Raw genomic sequence first — 14,105 nt, forward strand, 5'->3', positions numbered from 1 at the left:
TGTCAAATGCTTTTTCTGTGTGTATTGAAATGATCACTCATCATCAGGAAATGCAAATCAAAACCACAATGAGATATTACCTTATACCTGTCAAAATGGCTAAAATACAAAATAAGAAATGACAAATGTTGACGAGGATGTGGAAAAAAAGAAACCCTCCTGCAATGTTAATAGCAATGCAAAGTGGTGCACCCCTGTGAAAGAAAGTATGAAGGTTCCTCAAAAAATTAAAAATAGAACTGCCCTATGATCCAGTAATTGAAAATTTAAAAAGTACTTACCCCCAAAAATATGAAAACACTAATTCAAAACAGTTCATGCCCCCCTATGTTTATTACAATGTTATTTACAGTAGCCAAACTATAGAAGCCACCCAAGTGTCCATTGATTGTTGAATGGATAAAGAAGATATGTTTTATATGTACACACACACACACACACACACACACACACAATGGAGTATTATTCAGTCATAAAAAATGAAATCTTGCCATTTGCAACAACATGGATGGAGCTAGAGAGTATAATGATAAGTGAAATAAGCTAGTCAGAGAAAGACAAATATCATATGATTTCACTCAATATGGAATTTAAGAAAGAAAACAAATGAACAAAGGGAAAAAGAAAGAGACAAAGAAACAGACTCTTAAGTATAAAAAAAAAAAAAAATAGATGGTTACCAGAACAGGGAGGCAGGTAAAATAACTGAACAGAGTTAAGAGTGCACTTGTCTTGATGAGCACTGAGTAATGTATGGAACCGTTGGACCACTATATTGTATACCTGAAATAATATAGCACTATATGTTAACTGTTGGAATTAAAATTTTAAAAATAGTCAAAATCATAAGAATGTAAAATTTGACTAGCAAGGACCTGTTTGAATGTGGTATAACAGGTACCATACAACACTAACAGTAAAATCCAGTCTCTGACCTCAGGAAACTAACACTTGGTGTGTGTGTGTGTGTGTGTGTGTGTGTGTGTGTGTGTGTGTGTGTGTCAAAGAACAAACAGATAACACACAATTCTTTAACAGTCTATTACATAAATCATGTATGATCCAATACCGGGAAAGAAAAACTTGTCCTAAACATACCCTGAACTTCCCCTATTTGAACTTTTTAATGCTGTTTGCTATATATAGAAGAATAATAAAAACATTTATAGGAGTAGACAACTCATTACATTTATATCTCTTTAAAATTTACAACATACTTCCACATGTATTACCCAATTTAATACATGCTATAAGCAACCCTGAAAGGTGATGCTATTTTCTATTTTACAGGTAAGCAAACTAAGGCTTACAAAATTTAAGTAACTTGTAAGATCTAAGAGGCAAGCTGGGAAAAGATCCAGGATTTCCTAACTTTATACCCCAATTGTTTTCTATCATATCATTGCTTTTTCATTCCTCTTGATATCCTATCAACCCTTTGAGGTTCGGCTAAGCTACTATCACTTCACTTGGAATTTTTCCAGCCATCCCACCTGGAGGAAATTCTTTCTATTCTTTCTATTCTGCATATTTCTGTTGCAGTTCCTAAGCTATATGCCTTTGTGTTATCATTATTTCTGTATGTGTCCTTTTCCTCCCAGTTGGTTAGCTCCTTGAGTCCAAGGTGTATATTGTTACCACTTACTGGCAGTAGGCATGCAAGAAAAGTCAGTGAGTGAATGAATGAATATAATAAATGAATTAATTAATGTTCCAGGAGTCTCTGCCATGAAGCAGTGTTGTCATGACTTACTTAGCCAGGATATTTCCTCTTAGAGTTGCCAATAAAGGGAGGAAATGAGCTCAGATGTAAGATGAGGCTGGGTTTTGCACACACAGGCCTAGTGCCTAGCAAGCCATTATCATGCCTGTTTGGCTGTGATCTCTTTACCATGGTTTCTTTCATATCTCTTTTGGGCTATAAAAGCTCTAGAGTTGTTAGATAAAAATGCCCCATCTTGTCTCTTGTTATCTAACAGTTCTTTTTTAATTTGGAGTGATGCAGGGACTTTTCCACCTTTCCCTCCATCTTTTACAGACAGAAGTAGAATAGATCCTTTAGCTGTTAGTAAGCCTTTGGCCACACTGGTCTTCTTGTTATCTTCTCTTTGTTGTGTGTCTTCTCATCTCTTTGTCTCCCTTGACTATAGTCTATTTGGTTGGAGCAGTGGGGGTATTTTTTTTTTTGAAGGAGGTCATGCTTGTTGTCTTAAATAGTCAGCCTATGGCAACATCATTGTAGGGCTACCATAGTATGTGCTGCTTTTTTGAGTGGATAAAATGCTGACAGTTGTCATGAGTAGGGATTCGACAGAGCCTTTTTTTTTTTCCCATGTAGCCTATGAGCTTTGGACTAATAGTATATTAGACTGGTGATCAAAATGGAAATTAATTAGCAAGATTATTACAAAACAAGCACAGTGTCCCTTTCCAGAATATATAGTTTCAGATTATGATGGTAGCCATGTAGATTGATGTAGTCTTTTTATAAAATAATTTAGCTATATGTATTATAAATTTATGTATATATAAATACACACACACACACACACACACACACACACCCCTTGACTGACCTGGCAATTTCCTTCCAGGAGTCAAGTCAAAGGAAATGATTCAAAGTTAAAAATATGATGACAGTGTATCAGGTAGGGGATTGCACTCGGCCGGGTAAACAAACCATTATAGCTGCTTAACAAAATAGACATTTATCTTTCTCATAACAAGAAGTGGGGAGACCCAATATTCAGGGCTCCTGAGGCAGCTTCATCATACCATCAGCATCCTAAGCAATGGCTTTCATCTTCATTGTCCCTTGTGGCTATAGGATGGTAAGTTTCTTTCATATCATTGTTCCAAATGGGAAGAGAAAAGGACAAGCAAGTCAGCTAAAACGTTTCTAGAAATCTCAGGTGAACTTCTGTTTCTCATTACTTAGAACTATCTCTTCTAGCTTCAGAGACTATAAAATTAAGGTTTGGGTCAGTATTAGAAGGTGCAGGAGAAACAGTGAAGTATGTCCCAAACTGAGAAGGCACTTTGAGACTGGAAAACGAAGCAAGCCACTCCATACAGTTTACATAGAGTTTTATTTAGGGTAACTTACTGACAGGGGAATTGGATGGAGAACAATCCACAGCAACTGCATAGTTATTCTCCACAAAATCTGGACCTTAGTCCACTTATAGAGTGAGGGGACACACAAAAGGGCATTATAATGAGATTAAAGGCGTTGCTTGCACCTCAGAGAGCTTACATGCACCTAATTGACAGTTACCCTTTAATTTGATCTTGTGGCACAACCTGTGCATCAGAAAGGGAAAGGACTATATTATCTCTAACAGATTCATGGAAGGCCCAAACAAGCCTCCCCACTTTCCAGCCTTGGCAGTCATTTCTAAGGTATGTATATTAATCTCCGTGGGGGTTAGAACACATAGCCCCGAGAGAGAGAGCATTGAACTAACATGAACAAAATGGAGAACCAAAGATAGAGCCAGTATTGTCAGCACTCCTATGGTCAGCTGTATTGTCAGGTTAACCCAAACTGGGTTTTGTTAGTAAGGAATATTGGGAATGTCTATTGGTAAAACAGCTAGTAATGTCTTCCACAGTAATCAAAGTACTGAAGATAACAAAAGTAAAATAATGGTGGCCCTATTCATGTCCATTCACAGAGTAATAGATAAAATGATCTAATATGCGTTGGAATATTATATAACCGTATCAATCACAGCTGGATCAGGAAAACAGAAGCTACTATAAATGTGAAGAATAAGAAACATTTTAATACAGGGAATCAGAAGTTTATACAACTTGTGGAAGGCTGGAGGAGCAAAGCTCAGGAAAGCCACTATCTTAGTTTGGATTCTTCCTAAAGTAGAACTTGAGGCAAGCACTGAGGAGTAGATAGTTTATTGGGGAGCCAATCCCAGAGATCAGCAGTATGAAATAAGGCAAAGAGGAATGGCCAACAGGGTTGTGTTGTAGAGATGCATAATGGGAGCTTGATTCTATCAGAACCTACGGAGAAACCTAGAGAATACCTTTCAGAATTGTCTGGCTGCAGGACGAAAGGTAGGAAGATGTATCTACTGGCTCCCAAGAATTGCCCCCTGGAAATTAACTCCTGTACTTCTGAGCTTCACACATGTTTGTAGCCCCAACTAACTCCCATGACATCTGCTATATCAGAGAAACGCTAGACCAGAAAATGGAAATGTGTATTTTGCATTTGAGGTGCCTTGCTGCTGCCATGAATTTGAAGCCTGTATGGAACTATGTAACCACAGCTGAAGTCAAAGGTGAAGCCAAGAGGGTAGAACCAGGGTGCAAAGGCATTTGCTACAGCAGATTTTAGGAATTTGAACATGAAGGAGACATAGGGGAATAGCCAATAAAAGCATTAGCTGCTTGCAGAACCTAAATAAATAGGTGGTTCTCTGGTGGGCACTGAGCAGCTGCAGACAAAACCTTCCATCTATTGTCTAGTGCTAACCCACAGCTGCTACTAGTACGTGATGGCTCCTCTTACCCTTCAAATGTCATGCTTGTGCTTCCAAATAGTGGGAATCTAATCTGATGATGAGGCCCTCTGAGAAATGTAGTTTTTACAGGTTTCGTGCCCCTGATGTATAAACAGAGTTCAGAAGGATTGGGATTGTCTTAAGTATCTACAAATTATATCTCGCCCAACAACAACTGATGAATTACATTGGAAGAGTTTATAAAAATATGTTGAACTTGTTTTAATTACTTCCTATTCACTCCATTGGTGAGGAAGGGATCCCACCCTAGGGTTTGGGGGATGGCCAAACCCTCAACACTGGGTGCATGTGATCAACAGCAATTGATTAGTCACATATTCGTAGCTGGGGCCTCAGAACACTACATGTCACACAGGGCCACATGGGATCTGCACTCAGGAACAATGTGAACAGCCAGGAGTTGTGGGAAGCAGGTTTGTGGTATCAAGAAGGTGTGGTGCCCCCTGGTTGCTGGGGAGGATGTGATTGGTTTATTTGAATAATTCCAGTCGCTTGTTAGCAACTAAAACACGTTACTCAGGGATAAAAAGGAACTATGCCTGATACCTTTGATAAGGAGAGTTGTTTAGCTAAGGAACCTTATCCAGAGTGGGAGGGCAGACCATTCAAGGCCTTCCTGATTTTACCAGAAGTCAAGGCAGCTTATAATAGTATGCTGTAATTTTAGGCCTTATGCTGCATAAACAAGTTTTCACTAGATTGGGTACAGATAAAGGGGTATGTCTTTTTTTTTTTCTTTTTAATTAACATTAAATGGCTCTCATTCAATCATCTCATTTTGCAAGGCAGCCCTTTCTTCCCAGGATTTCCTCTATTTTGTAGCAAGCCCAAGAACCTCAAGGCCCAACTCAGTTGCAAAGATCAGTCCTTGAAATACCATCCCCCAAGAAAGGAAAACAAGAAAACAGGGCCTGGCACTTACAGAGCATTAGAAAATATTTGAGTGAATGAATGCAAGAGCAAGCTGAGCCAAGAAAGAAGTCTTAAGTTCTTCACTGCTTTTGTTTCTGCAGACACTTGGTGTTTTTGGCCATACAGTAGTCACTCTTCCACTAGCTTTTTTGTCTATGGGTTCAAAACCACTTTGTCCCTGGTGGTTGAGGAGTGTAGTCTCATCTCCTCAAATATGAAATTCAGTCCTCCCTGCCTTAATAATTGCTGCTAAATGATTGCTGCTAAAAATGACTTTAGGGAAAGTGGAAAGAATCTGGAACCCAGGAACCATTGTCCACCCAATCTCCACTTCTCTGAACCACTTCCCTGGTCAGAAATAATAAGTTTCTTGAATTACCCACTCACTATTGTTTTTCTATATTTTACACTCATTTTCCTCAGCCTCTATAACTGTGCCTACATTTAAGCCATTTAATTTTAAATTTAAAGATCTTTTCCCCAGCTATACTAGCAACATTCTAAGTGCTCAATAGCCACCTGTATTAGTGGCTACTGTGTTGGGCAATATAACTTACATAACTTTTTTTTTTTTTTTTATCATTCCAGGAAATTTTGCTGGACATTGACACCTGTATCAATTTTGTAGGATCATTTATGCATTTATGAATACCTACTATGTGCCTGGCCCTATAAGCACTGAGGACATAAGGGTAGGTTCTAAGCACTGAGGACATAAGGGTAGACAAGACAAACAAAATTTCTACCTTCCCAGAACTTACATTTTAATTTGCGTAGCCTACATACAAATGTCTGTGTGTATCATTAGCTTGAGGAGGGACAGCACTGGAAATCAGATGGCTAATTGTTCTTAAAATTCTTGATTCATCCCCAGTCTGATTTCTTTGAGGTATAGCACAGTTTTCTTCAAACTTTAGAGCCCTGAACTTTATACTTCTGATTTGGGCTGATTCACAAGGCACAAATGGCTTACACATTTGACTCACCTGTAAGTATTGACTGTTGTTGTTAAGTCTTTTAGATTCTGGGTGAGAGGTTTATTTGAAACTAGTTCTAGGATTTAATCATTTAAATCCATTCTGGCAGCTTGTGTTCATAATTTTAATTCAGTGAAAGGTCTAGTTCTTATTGATGTGTATAACCAAGCAGAGACTAGGAAATACACTGCAATTATTTTGTTGGTTTTTCTACTACAAAGCCCATGTATTAACACATGCCACCTCCCATGTAGGTTTTTACTCATACAGCATTAATATTACTAGCTTAAAAAGGTGGAATAATGGAGGTGGGTGGTATTTTCAAATTAGTCATTAGAATTCAAACACGCTATGCTAATGCTCTCAACAAGAGCCACAAATGCCAGCACCAACAATCTGTTTGAACTAATGAACTGTGAACATTTTCCCCACTGGTGAACGGACAAATATAGTATGATACAGTTGAAAGAGACCTTGGAAATGGGTCTTTCCATTTCAACTCCCTTTTCCCTCATTTATTGGTCCTTTGAAGTTGTAAATGATTTGAAGTAACAGTAACAGCTGAAGTAACTGTTGAAGAGTTAAACCCTGCCATAGCATAAAAGGACCAGAAATTAACTTCTGAAAAGCAAAGGTTCTCAAACTTTACCATGCACCATGGATTGCTTATTGAAGCACACATTGCTGGACTCTATCCCAGGAGTTTCTGAATCAGCAGTCTAGGATGGAGCCTGATAATTTCCATTTCTAACAACTTCCTGGGTGTTGCTGATGGTCTGAAGACTACATTTTTAGATTGACTGGTATAAACAAATGTGACATTATTATGAAGTTAATGAAATAGTGAGAATGAGCCTACATAACTAGCCTTAGCAATCTGAGGATCCAGCTGCATGATCTCATCTATCCAGGTGTAAAACTTGGGTTTGGCACCATCCAGTGGCAGTTGTCTAATGCTCTATAAACATCAGCAGGGATGATTCTGGGTCCTGTAGCTGCCTGCGACTTGTAAGACAGTGACATTCCAGCTATCTTATGATTAGTATGCATTTATTTTGTTGTTCTGATCTGGAAAGACTGAGCCTTGGGGACCCAGCCTCTTGCTCTGCTTCCCAACTACTGCCTGCTATTTCCCTATCAGTCTTGTCCTCTCCTCCATATAGCCTTTTCTCCCCCAGAAAATAAGAACATTGGCCCAACCTCATTTGAGAAGCTAGAGTCCCATATTCAAATTGCATTGTTTAGGAACTTTAAGTAGCCAGGGGTAGATCTTCTGTTATTCAACGTACTTTTCTCAAACTCCTGCCTCACCGTCCTCACTCAGAACCATTATACATTTTTACCTTTACTAGTCAAAATCCTTCTTAACCTTGCAAGTTTAGCTTATATTCTATCTCCTTCAAAAACTTTGTCCTGCTACTCTCCAGAAAATGTCATTTTTTTCCTTATTCGAAAGTGTAGGGCATGTTTCTTGTGCTTCTATGCTCCAGACTCTGTGGAGGTGTTATTTCATTCTCAGAACAACCTTGCAACATAGGTATGATGCCTGTTTTACTAATAGAAAATCTGTTGCCCTTCTTGAGTCTCAGTGTCTAAATTGTTATTATTTTCTAGAATATAATGTAATAATTTGATATAGCTGGTAGGGGCAAAGCTGGCTATAGAGTGATTTTTGCCATGATATTTGTTCCCCCCACTAAACTGCAAGCTCCTTGGGGGCAAGGATCATGTCTCATTTGCTTTTATTCCCAGCTCCAGTCTCTGCTCCTAACACAGTACTTACTGCTTTGCATGTAGTACTCATTATTTTCCAAAGAAATGGATCTCCAGTTTAATTGCTGCTTATCCTGTATTTTCTTGCTCTGCTTCTCTCTGTGTGGTTGGTTATGGTCTCCACAGGAAGGAGACCCTTTCAGTGTGGTCTCTCCTCCCTGCTCCTGCTCAGAATTTGTGGCATGACTCCTCACTGTTTCCCCTGTGAATGTAGTCTTCAGGAAAAGGAATATTCATCTACCTTGTGAACAAGTGATTAGATGATAAGGGTGGTTTCAGCTTTATGCCAGTCTCTTAGTCTGCATGTGGCTTCCACACCCTCTTTACTTCACTGAACCTCATTCCATTCTTTCTCCCTTTTTAGTCATTATCTCCTTAATCTTCCTGACATCTGAAGCCAAGTAGCAAGACCAAGTGAGAGGTAAATCAGAGATAGGTTGGGTAAAATATCACAAGAACTCATGTTGCATAAAACTTGAATTGCATGAGAGGCTGTAGATCTAAATATTTAAGAGGCACTGAATCAGTCATTTTCTGTTTTAAACATAACTTGCAAATGTGGTTTCATCAATCATCCCTCATCTCTCGTAAAATGCCAGTCTCAGGAATGCGGACAAGCAGGACTGGCCTCACTGTGGCTCTAGTGCTCTTTTAGGCTCGGGTAAGGGTCCCTGGGTCTTGATTGACTGACTACACATTAGAATCCCCAGGAAGTCTGATTTAATTGATCCAGTATATCTCTCCAGGATTCTAATGTACAGTCAGGATTAAGAAGTACTAGATTAGGTTCTTGACTTCTGGTGGTAGCTGATCATAAGAGCCATCTTAGAAGCCTTTTACAATTGCTCTAAGAACCTGGGGAATCTTAGATTCCTGAGGGAAAGACTTAGGAATCTATTTTAAAAGTAGATTTTGACTATCAACTAGTTTTGGAAATACTAATTTTGGTAATTCTAGATATTTCTTCTAGCCCATCCAGTTATTAAAGTAAGGTCTAATTATCAACATAGTTAAATAAACTATTTAAGTCCCTCACAGATGAGATGAGATGTATTATTTTATTCAAGCTTCCTAGAGCTAGCCATAAAGTTAAGAATCATCAGAAATGCTTGGAATATTGTGACTTTACTGTGGACTGAACTTGCTCACACTGATCTTACCTGTGACCTTAATCCACACTCTTCAGGGAATGGCTGTATCTGTTCTTCACTTCCCTGGGAGTTATGGGTGACATAAGGGTGACCACCTGTTCATACCACATAGGGAGTGACTTTGCACACTACAGACACTGAGCTGCAGGACATCTTTGAATTGGGAGAAGACAGCACCGCCCTCCTCTGATGGCCTTGTCTACAGACTGAGGTAAAATCCATAGAACCTCAAATTTCTAGCTACATCTGTTTTCTATTGGCCCACCTCACTCTTGCCCACATAATTTTTCATCTCATTTGAATTTTTATCCCAGCTGTACATTCAACAGACTACCTATCCTATGGAATCACCTATCATAAACTACATATTTTGAAAGATTAAACCAAAACCTCAATGTAAAACTTTCTTCATACTAGCTCAAAAATTACAGAAGCCTTTACATGGATTGAAGTAGGACGGGAGAAGCTAAGGACAAGGAATGAAGAAAAAGAAGTGTTTTGAGATTAAAATTAAGATTTAGGAAGGACTATGATATTATGACTAATTTCACCTACTGAACTGTGTTGCATATCCAAAGTGTACTTCATGATTTAAATGTTCTTTCCACATGTAAAACATTCTGATAAGAGTTTTGCCTATTTCATATGGCTTTTCCCTCAATTTCCATTGTAAAAACTTGGCACATCTTTTAGGACAAATGCTTGCTTCCCAGAGGAAATACACATATTTTTAGGTCCCCAAATTCAGTCTCTGAAGATATTTTTCAGGCATTGCAAAAGAAAAAAGAAAAATGAATGTGTTTGCTGTGGACAAGAAATAATCTTTTTCATAAGCAGTGCAGTCAAAACGATGAAACATCCTCCTTTAGTATTTGGCATTGCTACGATATCATTTAATTCCCTGACCTCACTGTACAGTCTTTAATACCAAAACCATAAAAGGGGAAGTGTGGTATGTATTCTTCACCTTACACAAGCACCTTTCTGTCTCCTCAAATGAAATAAATGGCCTTAATACACTGTAATGCTAGAAGAAAGAAGTCTGTGTCATTCCAATATGCCTCAAGCTCTTGGTCCTATTTTTACCCCATTGCTGACTTCAGTGGCTGTAGACAGCAGAACATTCTCCCCCAGCAAAAGCAAATAAACTCCAGCTGGTCTTGAGGAACACTCAGGCAGTTACTTCTCAGTCCTCCAAGCAGAATCCACATTAATTGATGCCTTTTTTTAGGCTTTTCCTTAGAATAAGGTAAACAGCTTTTGCCTTTTTGTTTGGAATTCAGCATCTCATGTATCTGAAAGCCCCCAATATTTTATTTTTCAGACAAGAAAATATGAAGGGGAAGAGAGGAAAGCAGAAAGGAGCACTACTGAAGTGCTTTTTATCCTTCAGAGTTTACTGAGTGGCCCCCAGAGTTGCTGGAGGACTAGCCTAGGTGGAGGGTAAATCTGCACTGCTTCCTCCATCAGCAGGATTCTCTCCACAGACAGACATCATTCTCCTCCTCAGTTTGTAGAAAAGTACTCATGCAAGTTCTGCACCGTGAAAGCCTTTATTAATCAGAAATCACACTGTTCTATTTCTTTTGACTTGTAGTCTTGCCCCATGTGAATTAATTGCTAGTATTTTAAAATAGGGAGAGACATCTCAATCTATGGCTTCTCTCGAAAATTTAGGGAAAATTTTTTTGTGAGGATTTTCAGCTTAAGGAAAAAAAGACTTTTCCTGCTCACAGTTGGCTGGAGCCTAAAAATACCATTCCTTCATGCTTTCAAGTTCACCATAGTCACCCCTATTTCCTATAAACTCCCAGAACTGAGACAAAATGACAGACTGTAATCAGGCTCACACCGTTGATCATAGGCTCAGAGAAAAGTGAAATATTTCTTACACAAAACTGAGAAAATTTAGAAGAAAGATTAGGAGGGCCACAAGTTTCAGGAAAATGATAACATCTCTTTCTTTATGGAAGTAAAAGATATTCCTGTTTAAGATGCAAATCATCTGTATCAAAAGAATTTTACTAAAAACATATTATAACCCAAACCCAAACTTAGCCCTCTGGTCACACATCCATTTATGACTTATGATGTAAGTGAGCCAAGAAACAAACCTTCATATTTGCTTTCCTTAAGTAATCCAATGCTCATGATACTTAGACCCTGGGGTGACTTGCTGAATATCAGTTCCTTTCATTTTCCTAGTTTTATCTCTCCTCACAAGACCAAAAGCAGCATGTCAATATACCATTCACTTTGTAAAAAGGGAGAGACACAAGCAATGTACTAGATACATAGGATGGTGCTTCACTTCATTTATTTCTCTCAGCAGTCTTCTGATTTGGGGGTCAACCTCATTTACAGATGAGGAGCTGATGCTCAGAGAAGTTAAGTAACTTGATCAAGGTCACATAGCAGATCTACTCGGTTACAGGCCTGATTTTTTCCTCTGCAGCATGGTGTGCCTGGCTCATTGAAATGCTTTCTCTGAATCACTACTTAACACAGGACTTTAGCTTTTATTGTGGGTAGATAAAGAGCAGCTGTGCCAAGAATATTCTATTCATATTCTGTAAAACTGCCATTGAGGATGCTAATGCTTATCAAAAATTGTCTTATGATCTTATCTTAGAAGTTGGTGTCAGAAAAGGGCAGTATTTTTTTTTTAAAAGGGTAGTTTTTCTGAACAGAATACAAACTGTGCCTCTATATGCAGCCAGAAAAAAAAAAAATAATGCTTTCTTTTTTGCCTTTATTTTTAGGAAACTCCAAGAGAAGTGTATTGTTCAATTATATTTTATGGTAAAAATTTTTTTAAAAGAGAGAGAGAGAGAGAGCACCAGCAGTGGGGAGGGGCAGAGGGAAAGAGTCAAGCAGACTCCCCACTGAGCAGGGAGCCCTCAGGTCTCCATCCCAGAACTGGGAGATCCTGATCTGAGCTGAAGGCAGACCCTTAACCGACTGCGCCCCCAGACACCCCGATAGTAAAATTAATCCCCCCTTTCTCCATATAATTTTGGATCTCCCTTTCTGATATTATTAATGTGCTTTGGTATGTTAATAATCCTGTTATACAACTTGCATCTATTAGTAAGTCTTCATAGATCCTTTTTAAGGAAGAGAAAGGTATAAATTAGGAATAATAAAATAGTTTGACTTTAGTCAAATTTACACCCATAAAAGTAAATTCTAAATTCTAAATTCAGTTTGCATAAGACACTGGATCTAACAAAAGGGACTGTTTGGTTGATATTCCAAAGTCTTTGGTTCACTTCTAGTTTAGGAAAAGCACAATTAAGAAGTGGTTGGTGAGCTGTGGCCTAATGTGTCATTATCCTGCCTTCTGCTATTAGGTATTTGCTTTGAGCCCTTGTGTGCCAGGCACAAGAACAGCTGCTTTGCATGCATTGTCTAGTCTTTGCAGCAAGCATATCAGTTACTGTTCTTACCTATTTACAAACAAGAAATCCACCAATCAGAGGAGTCTAGAAACTAGTTCAAGGTCTCACAGCTGATAGGCGTGATCTCAATAAAAGACAGAATTTTTAGTATCTGTGTCCTTGCCTATAAAATGGAGATGTATGCTACTGTCTGAACGTTTTTTGCAGGACTGTAAGGTTAGTTGATATTGTCAACTCTCCTATTCTTTCCCCCCTCATTTTCCCAAAGGTATCGTAAGGTATGGTGGCCATCAGTTTAATCAGCTCTTCCTGGGTCCTAAAGAGATGGAGAGCCATTTTTCGGTTTTGTGCCATCTCTATTATTCACCTGAATTTTTGGTCATGTTCATTCTTTGCCTCACAAAATATTTTAAAGCTCATCTCAAATGCAGTTGGTTCTAATGATTATGGTGGTATGTTCGGTAAAGTTTTCACAAATACTGAACTAGTGAATACTGGGCTGTTGCCCTCAGGGGACATAGAAGGTTAGTTTCCTGTGAGCCTCAGATCATATTTTTTCCAACTGATCCATAAATAACCTTGGTTTATATGTTTTTGTTTATAGAAACAGAGTGTTTCTAGATACCTTATGTAATATATACTACTAATTCATTAGTTTTGAACTCACAGCCAACAGCACCATAACTCATGCTTTCTTGCACTTAGGAGCACTAAACAATGCTTTAGCACCATGCTTGGGGACCGTTTCAAACAAAGATAGCAAGAAGAAAAGGCACAAAAATGCTAAAAGCATGGTACTAAATAGCCTATGGAAAGGACACTTGTTCACCATATGAGAGCTGAAACAAGAAGGGCAGAGGGAGGGGAAGATGTTGATGACATAGCACTGCCTTGTTTGACCTCATCTGGGAGCATATGTGTTGAGCGATTCAAATTTTCCCCACTCTGAGCATGTGTGCAAATGATTGCTAATGCATTGTGAGAATTGATTTGGGGGTTATAAGTGAATTTTAGGGATATTAACTCTTTGCTTTTTATAAGCTGAACATTTTTTCTAGGTTTTCATTTGTATTTTTTTATTTGTATATTATTTGTATTTTCATTTATATTATAGTTTTTACTTTGTAATTTTTTTTTAAGATTTTTATTTATTTGACAGAGATCAGCAGGCAGAGAGGCAGGCAGGTGGGGGGAGGCAGGCTCCCCGCCAAGCAGAGAGCCTGATGTGGGGCTTAATCCCAGGACCCTGGGATCATGACCTGAGCCGAAAGCAGAGGCTTTAACCCACTGAGCCACCCAGGTGCCCCTACTTTGTAATTTTTTATGTAATAAAGTTTATATTTT

General features: G+C 38.6%; 1 protein-coding gene across 1 annotated transcript in view; it reads left to right on the forward strand.

Annotated features, from left to right (window-relative positions):
- The window catches only part of LOC111155160 (transmembrane protein 108), a 385,094-nt gene that overhangs the window by 206,504 nt on the left and 164,485 nt on the right, over nt 1-14,105 (forward strand). The window lies entirely within an intron of this gene.

The sequence above is a fragment of the Enhydra lutris genome, unplaced genomic scaffold, assembly GCF_002288905.1.
Source record: "Enhydra lutris kenyoni isolate GAN:26980312 unplaced genomic scaffold, ASM228890v2 scaffoldscaffold39, whole genome shotgun sequence".
Lineage (NCBI taxonomy): Eukaryota > Metazoa > Chordata > Mammalia > Carnivora > Mustelidae > Enhydra > Enhydra lutris.